At 51.4% G+C, this 10,066-nt stretch overlaps 5 non-coding genes across 5 annotated transcripts; all 5 read right to left on the bottom strand.

Moving 5' to 3' along the window:
* LOC132831832 (U2 spliceosomal RNA) lies at positions 1-192 on the bottom strand. Its single transcript, XR_009646782.1, has one exon. It is a non-coding gene; the product is annotated as a U2 spliceosomal RNA (small nuclear RNA).
* Positions 193-2,013: 1,821 nt separating this feature from the next.
* On the bottom strand, positions 2,014-2,205 carry LOC132831821 (U2 spliceosomal RNA). Its single transcript, XR_009646771.1, has one exon. It is a non-coding gene; the product is annotated as a U2 spliceosomal RNA (small nuclear RNA).
* A 1,819-nt stretch (positions 2,206-4,024) lies between these two features.
* LOC132831810 (U2 spliceosomal RNA) lies at positions 4,025-4,216 on the bottom strand. The gene has a single exon (XR_009646760.1). It is a non-coding gene; the product is annotated as a U2 spliceosomal RNA (small nuclear RNA).
* Positions 4,217-6,041: 1,825 nt separating this feature from the next.
* On the bottom strand, positions 6,042-6,233 carry LOC132831798 (U2 spliceosomal RNA). The gene has a single exon (XR_009646749.1). It is a non-coding gene; the product is annotated as a U2 spliceosomal RNA (small nuclear RNA).
* Positions 6,234-8,055: 1,822 nt separating this feature from the next.
* Positions 8,056-8,247, bottom strand: LOC132831897 (U2 spliceosomal RNA). Its single transcript, XR_009646847.1, has one exon. It is a non-coding gene; the product is annotated as a U2 spliceosomal RNA (small nuclear RNA).
* Positions 8,248-10,066: the final 1,819 nt, after the last annotated feature.

Raw genomic sequence — 10,066 nt, 5'->3', positions numbered from 1 at the left:
GTTGGGTGCACCATTCCTGGAAACACTGCAATACCAGGCTGATACATGGAGAGGACAGAGCAAGCCCTTAAGCCATCTCCCTGCTCCAAAAATCCATTTAATACAAACACTCCCACCTTCGGGAGATATCAGCGATTAAACTGATAAGAACAGAAACTACACATATTCCAAGCCAAAAGGCCGAGAAGCGATAGCACATTAATACTCCAACGGTGGAGGTCATATTTGCCGACTATCCTTTCCATCAGTTTGATGATATTCAAAGTTCCTTTATTCCCTTACCGTCTACCTTCCTTCCAAGATATCCAACCAGACCGGAAGATCACTCTGCAGCAGTCGCTGTGCTTTCCCCGTGCTTTTCTGTCCATCTGTTACGTAGCCGCGTAGGTCGCGCTGACGACCAATCAGATGGCACGGGCCGGAGCCACCGCACGTCAGGTCGACTGCAGAGAGGTTTCTCCCGGTGATCGGGGACAGCGGCGGCGGCAGGGTCATTCATTCCCCCGGCAGGGTCATTCATTCCCCCGGCATCTACAAGATTCACCAGAATTCCTCAGGCAGCACCTTGCAAACCCATGGCCAACGCAGCCTCGAAGGATGACGGCAGCAGATCCACGGGAACACCACCATTCGCAAGTTCTCCCCCCCCTCCGAGACACTCGCTGTCCTGAATTGCAAATATGTCTTTGTTCCTCCGGTGTTACCGGGTCAAAATCGGGAATCCCCGCCCAAACAGCATCGCGGGGCTACCGACAGCACTTGGACTGCAGCGGTTCGAGAGAGCAGCTCACCACCAGGCTGATCTCGGCATGGGCGAGAAATGTTGGCCTTGACGGAAAGATCCTATTCATTGCCTCCCCTTGTGTTGGTGTAGCTTGCCCATAAATGCCAATCATCGTTTCCCTCACGTACAGGATTCGCTCCTCGGCATTCCGCATCAATCCGAAAAGTTGCGAAAAGCGAATTACGTCCGTGCACCCTTTCTTTATCGTCCACTCTCAATATCCTCTCTACTTGTATCCGACTCTCTGTGGAGAATGGGGAGGGAGCTGATCTCCCCGTGTAAACATGTCACGTTGCAAGCGCGCCTCATCACCCCCAGCAGCTCGATTCGACATCTCCGTTCACATTGCTGCAGATCGCTGACAACATTATAATCCGACCCAGTTGACAAACTGACAACTGTTTCGCTACTTGCACCGCAAATGATGACAAATCGTTCCAAATCGTACGGGTGGCACAGTGGATCAGTGGTTAGTACGGCTGCCTGGTGGCACCAGGGAGCTGAAGCCAGTTCCAGCCTTGGGCGATCGTCTGCGTGAATAATCTTTACGTACAGACGTAGCTACTAAAGCAGGTCGCTTCCGTACAGTAGTTTGCGAAGAAACAAACAGAGATGGGGGTTTCACTCTATTCAGGAAACAGACCAAAGACATTTCTTTCTTGTTCAAGAAAATATTAGGATAAATTTGTTGCCTCGGGGGTGGGGGGGGAGGCGGGGGGGTTGGGAAGGGGCTGTGGGGGCTGATCTGATAGCCATTTGACATTGGCTGAGTCATGGGATCCCACAACCTGATTTGACTGTGTTAAAAATCCCACAACACCAGGTTTCAGCCCAACGGGGTTCTTTGAAATTACAGCAGTCACCCCACCCCCCGCCACCGCCGTACCATCGGTGGGATACGTTTCAAGAACGACCGCAGAAGCCCAAAACGGCAGACAAGGGCAAATCCATTCATTTAAATTGGCAAGTTACCTTCCTGGCAGGCCCCTGGTTCCAGAATGTTCCCTGTAGCACGTTGGGGTTACCCCTGTCCTGGCTTTCTGCGTGCTGCACCTTCATCAGGTAACTGCAGAGCAGGTTCATAAGACAGAAAACCCGTAACAAAAGACGATAGTTTCCTGCAACTGAAAAGACAATAGATGCAACAATCACTGACTGCCATCAACACGGCAAACTAGCAAAGGCAAGAGATTCACATTGCATTCACCTGCTTTTGAACTTGGGTAAGCGTTGGGTGCACCATTCCTGGAAACACTGCAATACCAGGCTGATACATGGAGAGGACAGAGCAAGCCCTTAAGCCATCTCCCTGCTCCAAAAATCCATTTAATACAAACACTCCCACCTTCGGGAGATATCAGCGATTAAACTGATAAGAACAGAAACTACACATATTCCAAGCCAAAAGGCCGAGAAGCGATAGCACATTAATACTCCAACGGTGGAGGTCATATTTGCCGACTATCCTTTCCATCAGTTTGATGATATTCAAAGTTCCTTTATTCCCTTACCGTCTACCTTCCTTCCAAGATATCCAACCAGACCGGAAGATCACTCTGCAGCAGTCGCTGTGCTTTCCCCGTGCTTTTCTGTCCATCTGTTACGTAGCCGCGTAGGTCGCGCTGACGACCAATCAGATGGCACGGGCCGGAGCCACCGCACGTCAGGTCGACTGCAGAGAGGTTTCTCCCGGTGATCGGGGACAGCGGCGGCGGCAGGGTCATTCATTCCCCCGGCAGGGTCATTCATTCCCCCGGCATCTACAAGATTCACCAGAATTCCTCAGGCAGCACCTTGCAAACCCATGGCCAACGCAGCCTCGAAGGATGACGGCAGCAGATCCACGGGAACACCACCATTCGCAAGTTCTCCCCCCCCTCCGAGACACTCGCTGTCCTGAATTGCAAATATGTCTTTGTTCCTCCGGTGTTACCGGGTCAAAATCGGGAATCCCCGCCCAAACAGCATCGCGGGGCTACCGACAGCACTTGGACTGCAGCGGTTCGAGAGAGCAGCTCACCACCAGGCTGATCTCGGCATGGGTGAGAAATGTTGGCCTTGACGGAAAGATCCTATTCATTGCCTCCCCTTGTGTTGGTGTAGCTTGCCCATAAATGCCAATCATCGTTTCCCTCACGTACAGGATTTGCTCCTCGGCATTCCGCATCAATCCGAAAAGTTGCGAAAAGCGAATTACGTCCGTGCACCCTTTCTTTATCGTCCACTCTCAATATCCTCTCTACTTGTATCCGACTCTCTGGAGAATGGGGAGGGAGCTGATCTCCCCGTGTAAACATGTCACGCTGCAAGCGCGCCTCATCACCACCAGCAGCTTGATTCGACATCTCCGTTCACATTGCTGCAGATCGCTGACAACATTATAATCCGACCCAGTTGACAAACTGACAACTGTTTCGCTACTTGCACCGCAAATGATGACAAATCGTTCCAAATCGTACGGGTGGCACAGTGGATCAGTGGTTAGTACGGCTGCCTGGTGGCACCAGGGAGCTGAAGCCAGTTCCAGCCTTGGGCGATCGTCTGCGTGAATAATCTTTACGTACAGACGTAGCTACTAAAGCAGGTCGCTTCCGTACAGTAGTTTGCGAAGAAACAAACAGAGATGGGGGTTTCACTCTATTCAGGAAACAGACCAAAGACATTTCTTTCTTGTTCAAGAAAATATTAGGATAAATTTGTTGCCTCGGGGGTGGGGGGGGAGGCGGGGGGGTTGGGAAGGGGCTGTGGGGGCTGATCTGATAGCCATTTGACATTGGCTGAGTCATGGGATCCCACAACCTGATTTGACTGTGTTAAAAATCCCACAACACCAGGTTTCAGCCCAACGGGGTTCTTTGAAATTACAGCAGTCACCCCACCCCCCGCCACCGCCGTACCAACGGTGGGATACGTTCCAAGAACGACCGCAGAAGCCCAAAACGGCAGACAAGGGCAAATCCATTCATTTAAATTGGCAAGTTACCTTCCTGGCAGGCCCCTGGTTCCAGAATGTTCCCTGTAGCACGTTGGGGTTACCCCTGTCCTGGCTTTCTGCGTGCTGCACCTTCATCAGGTAACTGCAGAGCAGGTTCATAAGACAGAAAACCCGTAACAAAAGACGATAGTTTCCTGCAACTGAAAAGACAATAGATGCAACAATCACTGACTGCCATCAACACGGCAAACTAGCAAAGGCAAGAGATTCACATTGCATTCACCTGCTTTTGAACTTGGGTAAGCGTTGGGTGCACCATTCCTGGAAACACTGCAATACCAGGCTGATACATGGAGAGGACAGAGCAAGCCCTTAAGCCATCTCCCTGCTCCAAAAATCCATTTAATACAAACACTCCCACCTTCGGGAGATATCAGCGATTAAACTGATAAGAACAGAAACTACACATATTCCAAGCCAAAAGGCCGAGAAGCGATAGCACATCAATACTCCAACGGTGGAGGTCATATTTGCCGACTATCCTTTCCATCAGTTTGATGATATTCAAAGTTCCTTTATTCCCTTACCGTCTACCTTCCTTCCAAGATATCCAACCAGACCGGAAGATCACTCTGCAGCAGTCGCTGTGCTTTCCCCGTGCTTTTCTCTCCATCTGTTACGTAGCCGCGTAGGTCGCGCTGACGACCAATCAGATGGCACGGGCCGGAGCCACCGCACGTCAGGTCGACTGCAGAGAGGTTTCTCCCGGTGATCGGGGACAGCGGCGGCGGCAGGGTCATTCATTCCCCCGGCAGGGTCATTCATTCCCCCGGCATCTACAAGATTCACCAGAATTCCTCAGGCAGCACCTTGCAAACCCATGGCCAACGCAGCCTCGAAGGATGACGGCAGCAGATCCACGGGAACACCACCATTCGCAAGTTCTCCCCCCCCCCCCCCCGAGACACTCGCTGTCCTGAATTGCAAATATGTCTTTGTTCCTCCGGTGTTACCGGGTCAAAATCGGGAATCCCCGCCCAAACAGCATCGCGGGGCTACCGACAGCACTTGGACTGCAGCGGTTCGAGAGAGCAGCTCACCACCAGGCTGATCTCGGCATGGGCGAGAAATGTTGGCCTTGACGGAAAGATCCTATTCATTGCCTCCCCTTGTGTTGGTGTAGCTTGCCCATAAATGCCAATCATCGTTTCCCTCACGTACAGGATTCGCTCCTCGGCATTCCGCATCAATCCGAAAAGTTGCGAAAAGCGAATTACGTCCGTGCACCCTTTCTTTATCGTCCACTCTCAATATCCTCTCTACTTGTATCCGACTCTCTGTGGAGAATGGGGAGGGAGCTGATCTCCCCGTGTAAACATGTCACGCTGCAAGCGCGCCTCATCACCCCCAGCAGCTCGATTCGACATCTCCGTTCACATTGCTGCAGATCGCTGACAACATTATAATCCGACCCAGTTGACAAACTGACAACTGTTTCGCTACTTGCACCGCAAATGATGACAAATCGTTCCAAATCGTACGGGTGGCACAGTGGATCAGTGGTTAGTACGGCTGCCTGGTGGCACCAGGGAGCTGAAGCCAGTTCCAGCCTTGGGCGATCGTCTGCGTGAATAATCTTTACGTACAGACGTAGCTACTAAAGCAGGTCGCTTCCGTACAGTAGTTTGCGAAGAAACAAACAGAGATGGGGGTTTCACTCTATTCAGGAAACAGACCAAAGACATTTCTTTCTTGTTCAAGAAAATATTAGGATAAATTTGTTGCCTCGGGGGTGGGGGGGGAGGCGGGGGGGTTGGGAAGGGGCTGTGGGGGCTGATCTGATAGCCATTTGACATTGGCTGAGTCATGGGATCCCACAACCTGATTTGACTGTGTTAAAAATCCCACAACACCAGGTTTCAGCCCAACGGGGTTCTTTGAAATTACAGCAGTCACCCCACCCCCCGCCACCGCCGTACCATCGGTGGGATACGTTTCAAGAACGACCGCAGAAGCCCAAAACGGCAGACAAGGGCAAATCCATTCATTTAAATTGGCAAGTTACCTTCCTGGCAGGCCCCTGGTTCCAGAATGTTCCCTGTAGCACGTTGGGGTTACCCCTGTCCTGGCTTTCTGCGTGCTGCACCTTCATCAGGTAACTGCAGAGCAGGTTCATAAGACAGAAAACCCGTAACAAAAGACGATAGTTTCCTGCAACTGAAAAGACAATAGATGCAACAATCACTGACTGCCATCAACACGGCAAACTAGCAAAGGCAAGAGATTCACATTGCATTCACCTGCTTTTGAACTTGGGTAAGCGTTGGGTGCACCATTCCTGGAAACACTGCAATACCAGGCTGATACATGGAGAGGACAGAGCAAGCCCTTAAGCCATCTCCCTGCTCCAAAAATCCATTTAATACAAACACTCCCACCTTCGGGAGATATCAGCGATTAAACTGATAAGAACAGAAACTACACATATTCCAAGCCAAAAGGCCGAGAAGCGATAGCACATTAATACTCCAACGGTGGAGGTCATATTTGCCGACTATCCTTTCCATCAGTTTGATGATATTCAAAGTTCCTTTATTCCCTTACCGTCTACCTTCCTTCCAAGATATCCAACCAGACCGGAAGATCACTCTGCAGCAGTCGCTGTGCTTTCCCCGTGCTTTTCTGTCCATCTGTTACGTAGCCGCGTAGGTCGCGCTGACGACCAATCAGATGGCACGGGCCGGAGCCACCGCACGTCAGGTCGACTGCAGAGAGGTTTCTCCCGGTGATCGGGGACAGCGGCGGCGGCAGGGTCATTCATTCCCCCGGCAGGGTCATTCATTCCCCCGGCATCTACAAGATTCACCAGAATTCCTCAGGCAGCACCTTGCAAACCCATGGCCAACGCAGCCTCGAAGGATGACGGCAGCAGATCCACGGGAACACCACCATTCGCAAGTTCTCCCCCCCCCCCCGAGACACTCGCTGTCCTGAATTGCAAATATGTCTTTGTTCCTCCGGTGTTACCGGGTCAAAATCGGGAATCCCCGCCCAAACAGCATCGCGGGGCTACCGACAGCACTTGGACTGCAGCGGTTCGAGAGAGCAGCTCACCACCAGGCTGATCTCGGCATGGGCGAGAAATGTTGGCCTTGACGGAAAGATCCTATTCATTGCCTCCCCTTGTGTTGGTGTAGCTTGCCCATAAATGCCAATCATCGTTTCCCTCACGTACAGGATTCGCTCCTCGGCATTCCGCATCAATCCGAAAAGTTGCGAAAAGCGAATTACGTCCGTGCACCCTTTCTTTATCGTCCACTCTCAATATCCTCTCTACTTGTATCCGACTCTCTGTGGAGAATGGGGAGGGAGCTGATCTCCCCGTGTAAACATGTCACGTTGCAAGCGCGCCTCATCACCCCCAGCAGCTCGATTCGACATCTCCGTTCACATTGCTGCAGATCGCTGACAACATTATAATCCGACCCAGTTGACAAACTGACAACTGTTTCGCTACTTGCACCGCAAATGATGACAAATCGTTCCAAATCGTACGGGTGGCACAGTGGATCAGTGGTTAGTACGGCTGCCTGGTGGCACCAGGGAGCTGAAGCCAGTTCCAGCCTTGGGCGATCGTCTGCGTGAATAATCTTTACGTACAGACGTAGCTACTAAAGCAGGTCGCTTCCGTACAGTAGTTTGCGAAGAAACAAACAGAGATGGGGGTTTCACTCTATTCAGGAAACAGACCAAAGACATTTCTTTCTTGTTCAAGAAAATATTAGGATAAATTTGTTGCCTCGGGGTGGGGGGGGGAGGCGGGGGGGTTGGGAAGGGGCTGTGGGGGCTGATCTGATAGCCATTTGACATTGGCTGAGTCATGGGATCCCACAACCTGATTTGACTGTGTTAAAAATCCCACAACACCAGGTTTCAGCCCAACGGGGTTCTTTGAAATTACAGCAGTCACCCCACCCCCCGCCACCGCCGTACCATCGGTGGGATACGTTTCAAGAACGACCGCAGAAGCCCAAAACGGCAGACAAGGGCAAATCCATTCATTTAAATTGGCAAGTTACCTTCCTGGCAGGCCCCTGGTTCCAGAATGTTCCCTGTAGCACGTTGGGGTTACCCCTGTCCTGGCTTTCTGCGTGCTGCACCTTCATCAGGTAACTGCAGAGCAGGTTCATAAGACAGAAAACCCGTAACAAAAGACGATAGTTTCCTGCAACTGAAAAGACAATAGATGCAACAATCACTGACTGCCATCAACACGGCAAACTAGCAAAGGCAAGAGATTCACATTGCATTCACCTGCTTTTGAACTTGGGTAAGCGTTGGGTGCACCATTCCTGGAAACACTGCAATACCAGGCTGATACATGGAGAGGACAGAGCAAGCCCTTAAGCCATCTCCCTGCTCCAAAAATCCATTTAATACAAACACTCCCACCTTCGGGAGATATCAGCGATTAAACTGATAAGAACCGAAACTACACATATTCCAAGCCAAAAGGCCGAGAAGCGATAGCACATTAATACTCCAACGGTGGAGGTCATATTTGCCGACTATCCTTTCCATCAGTTTGATGATATTCAAAGTTCCTTTATTCCCTTACCGTCTACCTTCCTTCCAAGATATCCAACCAGACCGGAAGATCACTCTGCAGCAGTCGCTGTGCTTTCCCCGTGCTTTTCTGTCCATCTGTTACGTAGCCGCGTAGGTCGCGCTGACGACCAATCAGATGGCACGGGCCGGAGCCACCGCACGTCAGGTCGACTGCAGAGAGGTTTCTCCCGGTGATCGGGGACAGCGGCGGCGGCAGGGTCATTCATTCCCCCGGCAGGGTCATTCATTCCCCCGGCATCTACAAGATTCACCAGAATTCCTCAGGCAGCACCTTGCAAACCCATGGCCAACGCAGCCTCGAAGGATGACGGCAGCAGATCCACGGGAACACCACCATTCGCAAGTTCTCCCCCCCCTCCGAGACACTCGCTGTCCTGAATTGCAAATATGTCTTTGTTCCTCCGGTGTTACCGGGTCAAAATCGGGAATCCCCGCCCAAACAGCATCGCGGGGCTACCGACAGCACTTGGACTGCAGCGGTTCGAGAGAGCAGCTCACCACCAGGCTGATCTCGGCATGGGTGAGAAATGTTGGCCTTGACGGAAAGATCCTATTCATTGCCTCCCCTTGTGTTGGTGTAGCTTGCCCATAAATGCCAATCATCGTTTCCCTCACGTACAGGATTTGCTCCTCGGCATTCCGCATCAATCCGAAAAGTTGCGAAAAGCGAATTACGTCCGTGCACCCTTTCTTTATCGTCCACTCTCAATATCCTCTCTACTTGTATCCGACTCTCTGGAGAATGGGGAGGGAGCTGATCTCCCCGTGTAAACATGTCACGCTGCAAGCGCGCCTCATCACCACCAGCAGCTCGATTCGACATCTCCGTTCACATTGCTGCAGATCGCTGACAACATTATAATCCGACCCAGTTGACAAACTGACAACTGTTTCGCTACTTGCACCGCAAATGATGACAAATCGTTCCAAATCGTACGGGTGGCACAGTGGATCAGTGGTTAGTACGGCTGCCTGGTGGCACCAGGGAGCTGAAGCCAGTTCCAGCCTTGGGCGATCGTCTGCGTGAATAATCTTTACGTACAGACGTAGCTACTAAAGCAGGTCGCTTCCGTACAGTAGTTTGCGAAGAAACAAACAGAGATGGGGGTTTCACTCTATTCAGGAAACAGACCAAAGACATTTCTTTCTTGTTCAAGAAAATATTAGGATAAATTTGTTGCCTCGGGGGTGGGGGGGGAGGCGGGGGGGTTGGGAAGGGGCTGTGGGGGCTGATCTGATAGCCATTTGACATTGGCTGAGTCATGGGATCCCACAACCTGATTTGACTGTGTTAAAAATCCCACAACACCAGGTTTCAGCCCAACGGGGTTCTTTGAAATTACAGCAGTCACCCCACCCCCCGCCACCGCCGTACCATCGGTGGGATACGTTCCAAGAACGACCGCAGAAGCCCAAAACGGCAGACAAGGGCAAATCCATTCATTTAAATTGGCAAGTTACCTTCCTGGCAGGCCCCTGGTTCCAGAATGTTCCCTGTAGCACGTTGGGGTTACCCCTGTCCTGGCTTTCTGCGTGCTGCACCTTCATCAGGTAACTGCAGAGCAGGTTCATAAGACAGAAAACCCGTAACAAAAGACGATAGTTTCCTGCAACTGAAAAGACAATAGATGCAACAATCACTGACTGCCATCAACACGGCAAACTAGCAAAGGCAAGAGATTCACATTGCATTCACCTGCTTTTGAACTTGGGTAAGC

This window comes from Hemiscyllium ocellatum, chromosome 33, assembly GCF_020745735.1.
Source record: "Hemiscyllium ocellatum isolate sHemOce1 chromosome 33, sHemOce1.pat.X.cur, whole genome shotgun sequence".
Lineage (NCBI taxonomy): Eukaryota > Metazoa > Chordata > Chondrichthyes > Orectolobiformes > Hemiscylliidae > Hemiscyllium > Hemiscyllium ocellatum.
The sequence above is the reverse complement of the archived record's forward strand: the minus strand, read 5'-3'. Positions and strand labels throughout refer to the sequence as shown.